This window comes from Podarcis tiliguerta (genome assembly GCF_965153285.1).
Source record: "Podarcis tiliguerta genome assembly, chromosome: 13".
Lineage (NCBI taxonomy): Eukaryota > Metazoa > Chordata > Lepidosauria > Squamata > Lacertidae > Podarcis > Podarcis tiliguerta.
Genome location: NC_139546.1, coordinates 54,091,452 through 54,100,855, shown reverse-complemented (window position 1 = coordinate 54,100,855; position 9,404 = coordinate 54,091,452). Strand labels below are relative to the sequence as shown.

The window sequence follows — 9,404 nt, the reverse complement described above, 5'->3', positions numbered from 1 at the left end:
TCCGCCTAACCGACCTCGCAGGGTTGTTGTGGGGCTTCAATGAGGACTAGGATTTGGGGTTCGAATCCCCCACCCAGTGGCTGTAAAGCTTGCTGAAGATGACCTTCTGGGGGGGGGGGCGGTCACTGCTTTCTCTTGGCCTGACCTACCTTACAAGGTTGTTGTTGTGGGGATTCGATGAGGAGGGGAGAGGAGAACCATGTGCCCCACCTTGAGGTTCCTGGAGGGAACGTTGGGCTGCAAATGCAGAAAATAAATAAATTCCATTCCAAGTGGACCAAATCCCACTTTTTGAAATCTCAGGCGGGGGGGGGGGGGCTACATACTTCCTCTGCAAACCCCTTTGTCCCCCCCCCCTCAAATAATCAGCCTTTTTTAGTCATATCCCCTCCCTCTGGTTAGCCCCTCCTCCAGACTCTCTTATTTCAATTCCCCCCCCCCTTTTAAAAAAGCGGGGTGCAACAAGGATCCAGGGTGGTTTACGAAAACAAAAAAGATGTGATAAAGCTTAGGGAGAAATGCACAAAATAAATCCTAGATAACCCCCATATTGTTGAGCCTTCACTACTAGAGCATGTGGGGCAAGAACCCAACGTGCTGGCATGGAGGGGGCACCTCATTCTGCCTGCCACCCCCAAAGGCCACCCGGGTGCAGAGGGGTCTTCAAAGGGCCTTCAAAGGGGTCTTCAAAGGGCCACGGGTGGAGCGCAAGTGGTTGCAAAGAAGCAAAGGCCTCCACAGGAGAGCCAGAGGGAAGCCGCTTTGTACCTCCACAGAGAACTGGAGCCTCCGGAGAGGGTCAGGGGGAGGGGAAGCCATCTCCCCCCCCCCCCCCCGTTCTTAGTGGGGGTGGGAGGGCCTTGAAAATATTTCAGAACAGGGCCTATTTTCAAGGCCCTGTTCTGAGAGAGACTCTCCCTTCAGCTCCATTACTCTGGGGCGCCAGAGCTGGAGAAAGCATCTCCTGCGTGAAGGGCCTGGCTGGCATGTGGGATGTAATCCATTGGAGCAGTCAAGTACAATATTCCTTGTTTTCCTAGAGTGGACACAGACAGGGAGATAGATGTAGCAGAGTTCCATTCCCCTTTCTTACATGCATAGCAGATAGCTGGTTGCAGGCTCGTGTGAGCCTCTCACTATTATACAATTCAGTCTGTCTCAGATTGAATTGTATGTTCCTGCTAAGTTCCCTTGAATCCCTCTTAAAAGAATAAAGACGCCACAATCTTATTCAAAGTCAATAAAAGAACTTTACTCACATCAGTTCACAGATGGATTCCTGAAGGTAGATTTAGTTACAAATATGTACATGTTGATCAACCCCCATATTGGATAATAACCCAGTGCTTCTGCTAGCTGGAAGCTAGCAGAGCAGTCCTAGCTAAAAGCTGGTCAAATGAAGAAGGAAGTCAAAAAGAGAGAGGTGTGCTGCGTGACTCGTCCTTTTGTTACCTGGACAGGTGAGGTCACACCCACCTCTAGTCACATGCAAAGGAAGGATGCTCCAGCCAGGAGGAACAGGAAGTTTTGACTGGCTGGACCAAACATTCCCCTGCATGTCTTCTCTAGCATTACAAGGAATGTTGTACTTGACTGCCTCTCATGGATCACATCCCACAATAACTTTCTGTTCCACCTGGTCTGGAGCATCCTCCCCCTGCATGTGACCAGGTAGGTGGACGTGAAGCTTACAGACCCAATGAAAGGTCCAGTCACACAGCTCTCTTGTTCTTCTTCTGTTTTTCTTCTCTTGGACTGCACTGCTGGCTCTCAGCCAGCAGCACATGGGATCAATCCCAACCTCTCTCTGTAACTGTACCTACAAGCCAAAGCCTGCCTTCAGGGATCATACTGTGAACTGAATGTAAGTAAACTTCTTGCTACTTTTAAGGAAAGACTGCTGTGTCTTTATTCTTTTGAGAGGGATCAAAGGGGACTTACCACGAATAAATCCAATCTGGGCAAGCCAGACTGGATTGCTCAACGAAAGAGATTCACACTGTCAGAGCTGGCTCCGGGTCCCAGCTCACCAAGGACCAACGCTAGCCGGTAGTAAGGTATCAAAGTCTTTATTGAAGAATAGTCTCCATTTCCAAGCCTCAGCGTCCCAGCCCTACATCTGGACTCTAGACCGGCGAAGCTCCGTCTGAGTCTCCGCCCCCTGCGCACCAGTTTAAGACTCTAATCTTACTCCACCTCTTCCTTCTCTCTCTCTTCCTCTGGGTCCTACTACCCCCCGGGGTCTCCTCCCTCCTGGACTCTTCTGAGGCAGACGTTGACCCCTCTGACTCCTCCCCCTCTCTTCGGCGGGCTTTAGGACCTGGCTCCCTAGCCGGGCTGCCCACCTTGCCGCCCTCCTGTACATTTGAACTTGGCGCGCGCGCGCGTTTTACTTTCCTGATGACCGTTTCCTCGCTCCCTGACGAGGGTGTGGTCCCTCCTGCCTCACGTTCTCCCGCTGCCCGCGCGCCCCCTGATCCCGATGCCTGGGACTCCTCCCCCCTACTGCGCTCTGGGGGGGACGCTGGTCCGGATTTCCAGCTGCTACTCTCTGAGTCCCCTCTGGCCCCTTCTTCCCGAGGTGCCCCCCTGGGCACTCCCCTTGCCCTGACTATGGGGGCCCCTTTCTGTGAATCTTCCGAGTCACTGGAGAGACTCAGAGACCTCGGACTGCTGTCTTCGCTGACATTTCCTTCGGACTCCTCCCCCTCGCTCTCCACTTCCTCCCTCTCCTGTGCCTCTGCTCCTGAACCCCTGACATCCATCCCCCCCTCGAAGCCCCCCCTTCCCCCCTCCCCCTCCTCCGGCGGGGGTGCTGGGTGCTCCGTCGTTGTGGGGGTGAATGGCGGATACAGTTCGTCCCCCGTGGCTTGCATCCATCCGGATAAGTCCGGCTCGTCCTCCTTGTCTTCGCCGACCTCGATCTCCTCTGCTTCCATCTCCGTGCTGCCATGCTCGAACCCAACGTCCTCCCCCAGCCTGTCCATGTCCATCTCACCCTCGGTCTCCTCTGGGTCCGTTGCCTGCCAAGGACCCCTCAGCCACCTCCTGCTCCACCGCTCCTCTCCTCGATCGTCCCACCAAAACGAGCGGTCTGAGGCAAACCCCGAGGGCGAGCCCTCCGGGGAACGTGTTTCCGTTGCTGGTTCCTCGTCCGAGGTGAACCCCTGGAAGGTGCTGGTTGAAAGCGTGGGTGTGAAAAGCCAGTCGTCGAAATACTCGGCTGGCATGGGCCTGTGTGGGAACAAGGCATGAAACTCCTCCTTGAGAAGAGGCTCGTTCAGGGCATAGTCCGGCACCCAACGGTTGGCGCTGGCCGGGGTACCTTCACTGGCGAGAAAGTATTCTACTCCCTCTTCCCCCCATCTCGAGTCTAAAATCTCTGTGACCTGGTTGATGGGTTCCCTTCCTGGCGACTCCCTCCTTGGGGGGGTCTCCCCATATGGGTCTGGTGCCGTGCCCTGCGCCTGAAATCGGTGAGGTGCTTTGTAGGGCGTGAGCACCGACCTATGGAATACTGGGTGCATTCTGGATCCCTCCGGAAGTGTCAACCGGAAAGCCACCGGATTGATCCGTGCTTCAACTTGGTAAGGTCCTAGCTGCTTATGTCCGAGTTTCTTCTTAGCTAGTGATCTGGTCGGCACTGCGTGTGCTGCTAACCACACCCAGTCTCCCACCTTTATGTCCTCCCCAACCCTTCTGTGCTTGTCAGCCTGCCGTTTGTATGCGTGCTTTGCAAGCTCTAACTGCCTCCTAAGCTGTTCGTGAACCTCCTGCAATTCTGCCGCCAAGACTTCCGCTGCCTGTGGCTCTCCCTCCCCCAGTCTCTCTAATCCCGGGAAGGTTCTGGGATGCCTCCCGTTGTTGGCGAAGAACGGTGTCACCCCCGTTGACACGTGCTTCGTGTTGTTGTAGGCGAACTCAGCGAGCGGCAGGTAGTCCACCCAGGTTGTCGGCTGCTGATTTGCATAGCATCTCAGGTACTGCTGCATGATGGCGTTGACGCGCTCCGCTTGGCCGTTGGACTGCGGGTGTCTCGCCGACGCTAGGTTGATCTTGACGTTCAGGAAACCCATCAGCTTCTGCCAGAAGTTCGAAATGAACTGGCGCCCCCTGTCGGACAAGATAGACCGTGGCAGACCGTGCACCCTGAAGACGTGGTCTATGAACAGTTTGGCGGTCTGTTCCGCCGTGGCCACCTTCGCGCATGGAATGAAGTGGGCCATTTTAGTGAACATGTCCACCACCACTAGCACTGCCGTTTTACCCCTTGAGCTGGGTAGATCCGTGACAAAGTCCAGGGCCACCCTCTCCCACGGTTCGCTCGGGGTCTGCAGCGGTTCGAGCAGCCCCGCCAGAGGTTTGTGCACTGACTTGGCCCTTTGGCAGGTGTCGCACCTCGAGACGTACTCCGCGACTTCCCCCCGCATCTTGGGCCACCAAAAATCTCTGGCAACTAGTTCTGCCGGCTTCTCCTTGCCAAAGTGCCCGGCGGTGGGTGCGTCGTGCAACTGCTGCAGTACTTTCGCACGGAGGTCGTCTCCCGGTACATAGAGTGCTCCTCTGCGGATGAGCAATCCGTCCCGTACTTGGAACTCGTCGTCCTTCACCGTGCCCTTGTGCACCTCCTCCATCTTGGCTTGTGCGAAGGGGTCCTCCTGCAGTGCTCGACGGACCGCCTCCAGGTCCACGGTTGCTGAAGCGCACGCCCACGCTTTCGGAGCGAAAATGTGCTTGGCCGCTGCTGGTGCCGCCTCTTCGAGGTATTGCGGCTTTCTGGACAGTGCATCCGCCATGATGTTGTTGTCGCCTGGGATGTATTCTATCCTGAAGTCGAAATCCGCAAAGAATTCCGCCCATCTGATGTGCCGCTGGTTCAGGAACCTTGCCGTGCGCCAGTACTCCAGGTTCTTATGATCCGTGCGAACCTGCACTGTGTGTTTGGCCCCGACGAGGAAGTGCCGCCACGCCTTGAATGCTGCATGAATGGCCAGCAACTCCCTGTCCCAGATGGTGTAGTTCTGCTCCGACTTGCTGAGCTTCCTAGAGTAGAAGGCACACGGTCTCCAGTCCCCATGCGGGTCCTTCTGCAACAGTACGGCGCCCACGGCTCTGTCTGAGGCGTCTGTTTCAACCCTCATCGGTTTGCTGGGATTCACATGCAGTAGCTGCCCTTCGGACGAGAAGAGACGCTTAAGGTTCTGGAAGGACTGCTCCGCTTGCTCCGCCCAGATGAACTTCTTCTTCTTGGAGCTGAGCGTGTCGGTAATGGCCGCCGTCTGCATCGCGAACCCCTTGATGAACTTGCGGTAAAAGTTGGCGAACCCCACAAACCGCTGGACCTCCTTCCGATTGCGCGGGCTCTTCCAGTCCAACACTGCGCGAACCTTGGCGCTGTCCATGGCGAGCCCCTTGTCCGACAGCTTGTAGCCCAGGAAATCTACCTCCTTCATGTCGAACTGGCACTTCTCCAGCTTGGCGTACAGCCGATGCTCCTGCAGTCTCTGCAGAACTTCCTTGACGTCTCCTTCGTGGGTCTCCTCAGATTCTGAGAATATCAGGATGTCGTCCAAGAAGCAGACGCATTTCTTGTATAGGAGACCCGCCAGGACGTGATGCATGAAGGCTTGAAAACAGTGAGCGCCATTTTGTAAACCGAAGGGCATAACTCTGTATTCATATGTGCCCAGGGGCGTGAACATGGCAGTCTTCCACTCGTCTCCTTCCCGTATGCGAATCAGGTTGTACGCCCCTCGCAGATCCAACTTTGTAAAAACGCGTCCTTTCCTCACCGTTGCAAGCAGGTCATCTATTTTGGGCATGGGAAAGGCCGTGGGCTTGGTCTTGGAATTTAAGAGCCTGAAATCAACTACAAGCCTCTTTTGGGGCGTGTCCTTTTTCTTCACAAAGAATACAGGACTGCCCCCCGCTGCCTTCGACTCCCGGATGAAACCGCGCTTCAAGTTGAGGTCTATGAACTCCTTGAGCTCCTGCAGCTCGTCCTCAGACATGGAATACAGTTTCCCGGCTGGCAGCGTCGCTCCTGGCAGGAGGTCAATCTTGCAGTCATAGGGCCTGTGGGGAGGCAGCTTGTCCGCTTCCTTCTCGCAGAAAACCTCCAAAAACGCTGCGTACTTGCGCGGCACTGCTTGCAGCGTGCCTAATTGTAGCTGCGGGTCGTCCCCTCCTTCTTCCGGGCTAGGAAGGATGCAATGTTCCGCGCAATAGGAGGAGCCGAAGGTCAGTTGGCGCTGGTACCACGCCAATGCTGGGCTGTGCCTGTGCAGCCAACTCATGCCCAAGACTACCGGCGTGTCCGACAGGTGGGTGACATTGAAGCTGATGACTTCTTGGTGATTTCCAATCCACATCACCATTGGTTGCGTTTGTTGCACCACCTGCCCCCCTAACAAGTCTCTGCCATCCACCGTGACAATGTTCAGGGGCAGCGTGGCTGGTAGCAGTGGTATACTGTGCTGCTGAATGAATTCCAGTCCTATAAAGTCAGCGTTACTGCCGGAGTCAATGGTGATCGGCACCTCCAGAGTGCGTCCATTGGGCAGTTGGAGAGACGCCGTAAGCTGCACCACTGGTTTGGGTGGGAGGGGGTCTGTGGGTTGCAAAAGTGCTGGGGATTGCTTCATTGACTTGTCTGGCTGGACCCCAGTGCCTCTTCCTCCAGCCAGACTCCGTCGTTTAACTGTTGCTGTGTTTTCAATTGAGTTGCGTCTGTGACTGTTGCTGAGGCTGCAGTGTGCTTGTGGAGCCTCTGGGGACACTCTTTCGCCATGTGTTGAGCACTGTCGCAGATGTAGCACTTCCTGTTCCCTCTAGGAGGCTTCGTTTTGGCTGCTCCCGGTGTTAGGGCTCTGGTAGCTGACTGAGCCCTGGCACCTCCGATCTCCATCGGTTCTTCTCCCCCTCCCTGCGAGGGTGTGGAGTGCGCACGCGCTGCTTCTCTGGGAGAGAAGGGAGGTGCTCTGGCTGGTGCCCTTCCCCAACGTCCTTCTTCCCTGTTCCAAGGACGTTCCTCCAGATGCACCCCGATTTCCAGAGCCCTCTGGACTACTTGCTGGGTGCTCCTTGGCCTCTCCCCCCTTCCAATCTCCGCTTTTACATCTGCATTCAAGCCCTCCCAAAAGAGGTCTCTCACTGGCTCAGAATCTTTTTGCCATCCCAGTGCATGAACTAGTCCGAAAAAGCGTGCATGGTACTGCCTCACGCTGGCTTTGCCCTGTTTAAGTCCATGTATGTCCCTCCGGGCAATGTCGATGTCTATCTTTGATAAAAAACACGAGTCCATTGCTTTAATGAAAGCCTTCGCCTCTTGGAGCGCCGGATCATTATCTCTCCATAAATTCCTCAGCCACGTTTTGGCCTCCCCATGCAAATGGGACAAGATAAATCCCACTTTCTCTCTTTCATCTCGAAAGTCTTTGTCAAGCAGATCCAGCGCAAACAGCAGGTCTGCTCTGAAGTTGGGGTACTGCTGTAGACTCCCGTCAAAATGAGATACAAGGCTGCCACCCCTTCTCCCCAAGCCAATGCCCTCTGCTTTGGTTCCCGGTGGCCCTTGTTTAGAAAGCACGTCCAACCTGACTTGGAGATCCCGGCAGGCGTTAACCATTTCCTCCTCTCTTTTCCTGGATGCAAGTACCTCCGTGCGGAGTTGTGTCACAGCTTCTTGCAGGGCTGTTAGTTGCTCTTCCGTAGTCATCTTGCCTGAGTTTTGTGAGCTCTGGAGGCACCCCTCTTCTTCCCTCGCTCCGTCGACTCACGTGGCGAGGTTCTTGGTGCCAAAATTTGTGGAGACGGAGCTTACTGTCAGAGCTGGCTCCGGGTCCCAGCTCACCAAGGACCAACGCTAGCCGGTAGTAAGGTATCAAAGTCTTTATTGAAGAATAGTCTCCATTTCCAAGCCTCAGCGTCCCAGCCCTACATCTGGACTCTAGACCGGCGAAGCTCCGTCTGAGTCTCCGCCCCCTGCGCACCAGTTTAAGACTCTAATCTTACTCCACCTCTTCCTTCTCTCTCTCTTCCTCTGGGTCCTACTACCCCCCGGGGTCTCCTCCCTCCTGGACTCTTCTGAGGCAGACGTTGACCCCTCTGACTCCTCCCCCTCTCTTCGGCGGGCTTTAGGACCTGGCTCCCTAGCCGGGCTGCCCACCTTGCCGCCCTCCTGTACATTTGAACTTGGCGCGCGCGCGCGTTTTACTTTCCTGATGACCGTTTCCTCGCTCCCTGACGAGGGTGTGGTCCCTCCTGCCTCACGTTCTCCCGCTGCCCGCGCGCCCCCTGATCCCGATGCCTGGGACTCCTCCCCCCTACTGCGCTCTGGGGGGGACGCTGGTCCGGATTTCCAGCTGCTACTCTCTGAGTCCCCTCTGGCCCCTTCTTCCCGAGGTGCCCCCCTGGGCACTCCCCTTGCCCTGACTATGGGGGCCCCTTTCTGTGAATCTTCCGAGTCACTGGAGAGACTCAGAGACCTCGGACTGCTGTCCTCGCTGACATTTCCTTCGGACTCCTCCCCCTCGCTCTCCACTTCCTCCCTCTCCTGTGACTCTGCTCCTGAACCCCTGACACACACGAATCTGCAAACTAGCTTCCTGCTGTCTAAGGGGAACGTGCTCTGCTACTTGACTCCCTAGCGAGAGTGAGGAAGGGTAATATTTAATCTGATCTGGGATCGTAATAAACTTCGTTTCATTTCATATTTAATCAAGATATCCTCTCCTACTATTCACAACATTCTCACATGGCAGAGACAACAAGAGGGACCAGGATCCCACAGAGGGGAGGAAGGAGCAGATATGGTAAAATGTTTAAGTGCTGCGATTGAAACTTTAAAAAAATGAAACGATTTAATGTTTTCTATTTGTAGCAGCTGTGGCTTTTCACCCCTTTCTATGCATTTGGTCCATATTTTTTCCATTAATATGCAAATAATATATTTTTTATAATTTAAAAAAAGGTGAAAATAAGGAGATCTGCCCATGCTGACAGGTTGTTAACATCCTCCAAGACCTTCAGGTTCAGCTGATATTGTTCCAGGTTGTGGGGACAGTCTGGATGGCCGCTGGGGGACCCCTTCCTAGCCTGTAATCCTGCGTGTGGATGGAATCTGTTAAGAGGAAACTGCTGAACTAGTCTAAGAAAAATGGAAATGACTTAATGGATCTCTTTTGTGGTGGCTGCTGCCTTTCATCCCCTTTGATGAGAAACCCAGTCAGATGGGTGGGATACAAATAATAAAATTATTATTAGTAGTAGTAGTAGTAGTAGTAGTAGTATCTGATGCAGTGATCCAAGGCTTGGTTATGGGAGAAGAAAGACCCTCTTGAGGTGCTGATGCTGTGAGCCCCTCCGTTATAGGCTCAGGTTGTATATATGGGCAAATAAACCCA

At 54.6% G+C, this 9,404-nt stretch overlaps 1 long non-coding RNA gene across 1 annotated transcript; it reads left to right on the top strand.

The window, feature by feature from the left end:
• Nucleotides 1-1,124: 1,124 nt before the first annotated feature.
• LOC310662401 lies at nt 1,125-9,269 on the top strand. Its single transcript, XR_014504280.1, has 2 exons — nt 1,125-1,864; nt 8,724-9,269. It is a non-coding gene; the product is annotated as an uncharacterized lncRNA (long non-coding RNA).
• The last annotated feature ends 135 nt before the right edge of the window (nt 9,270-9,404 follow it).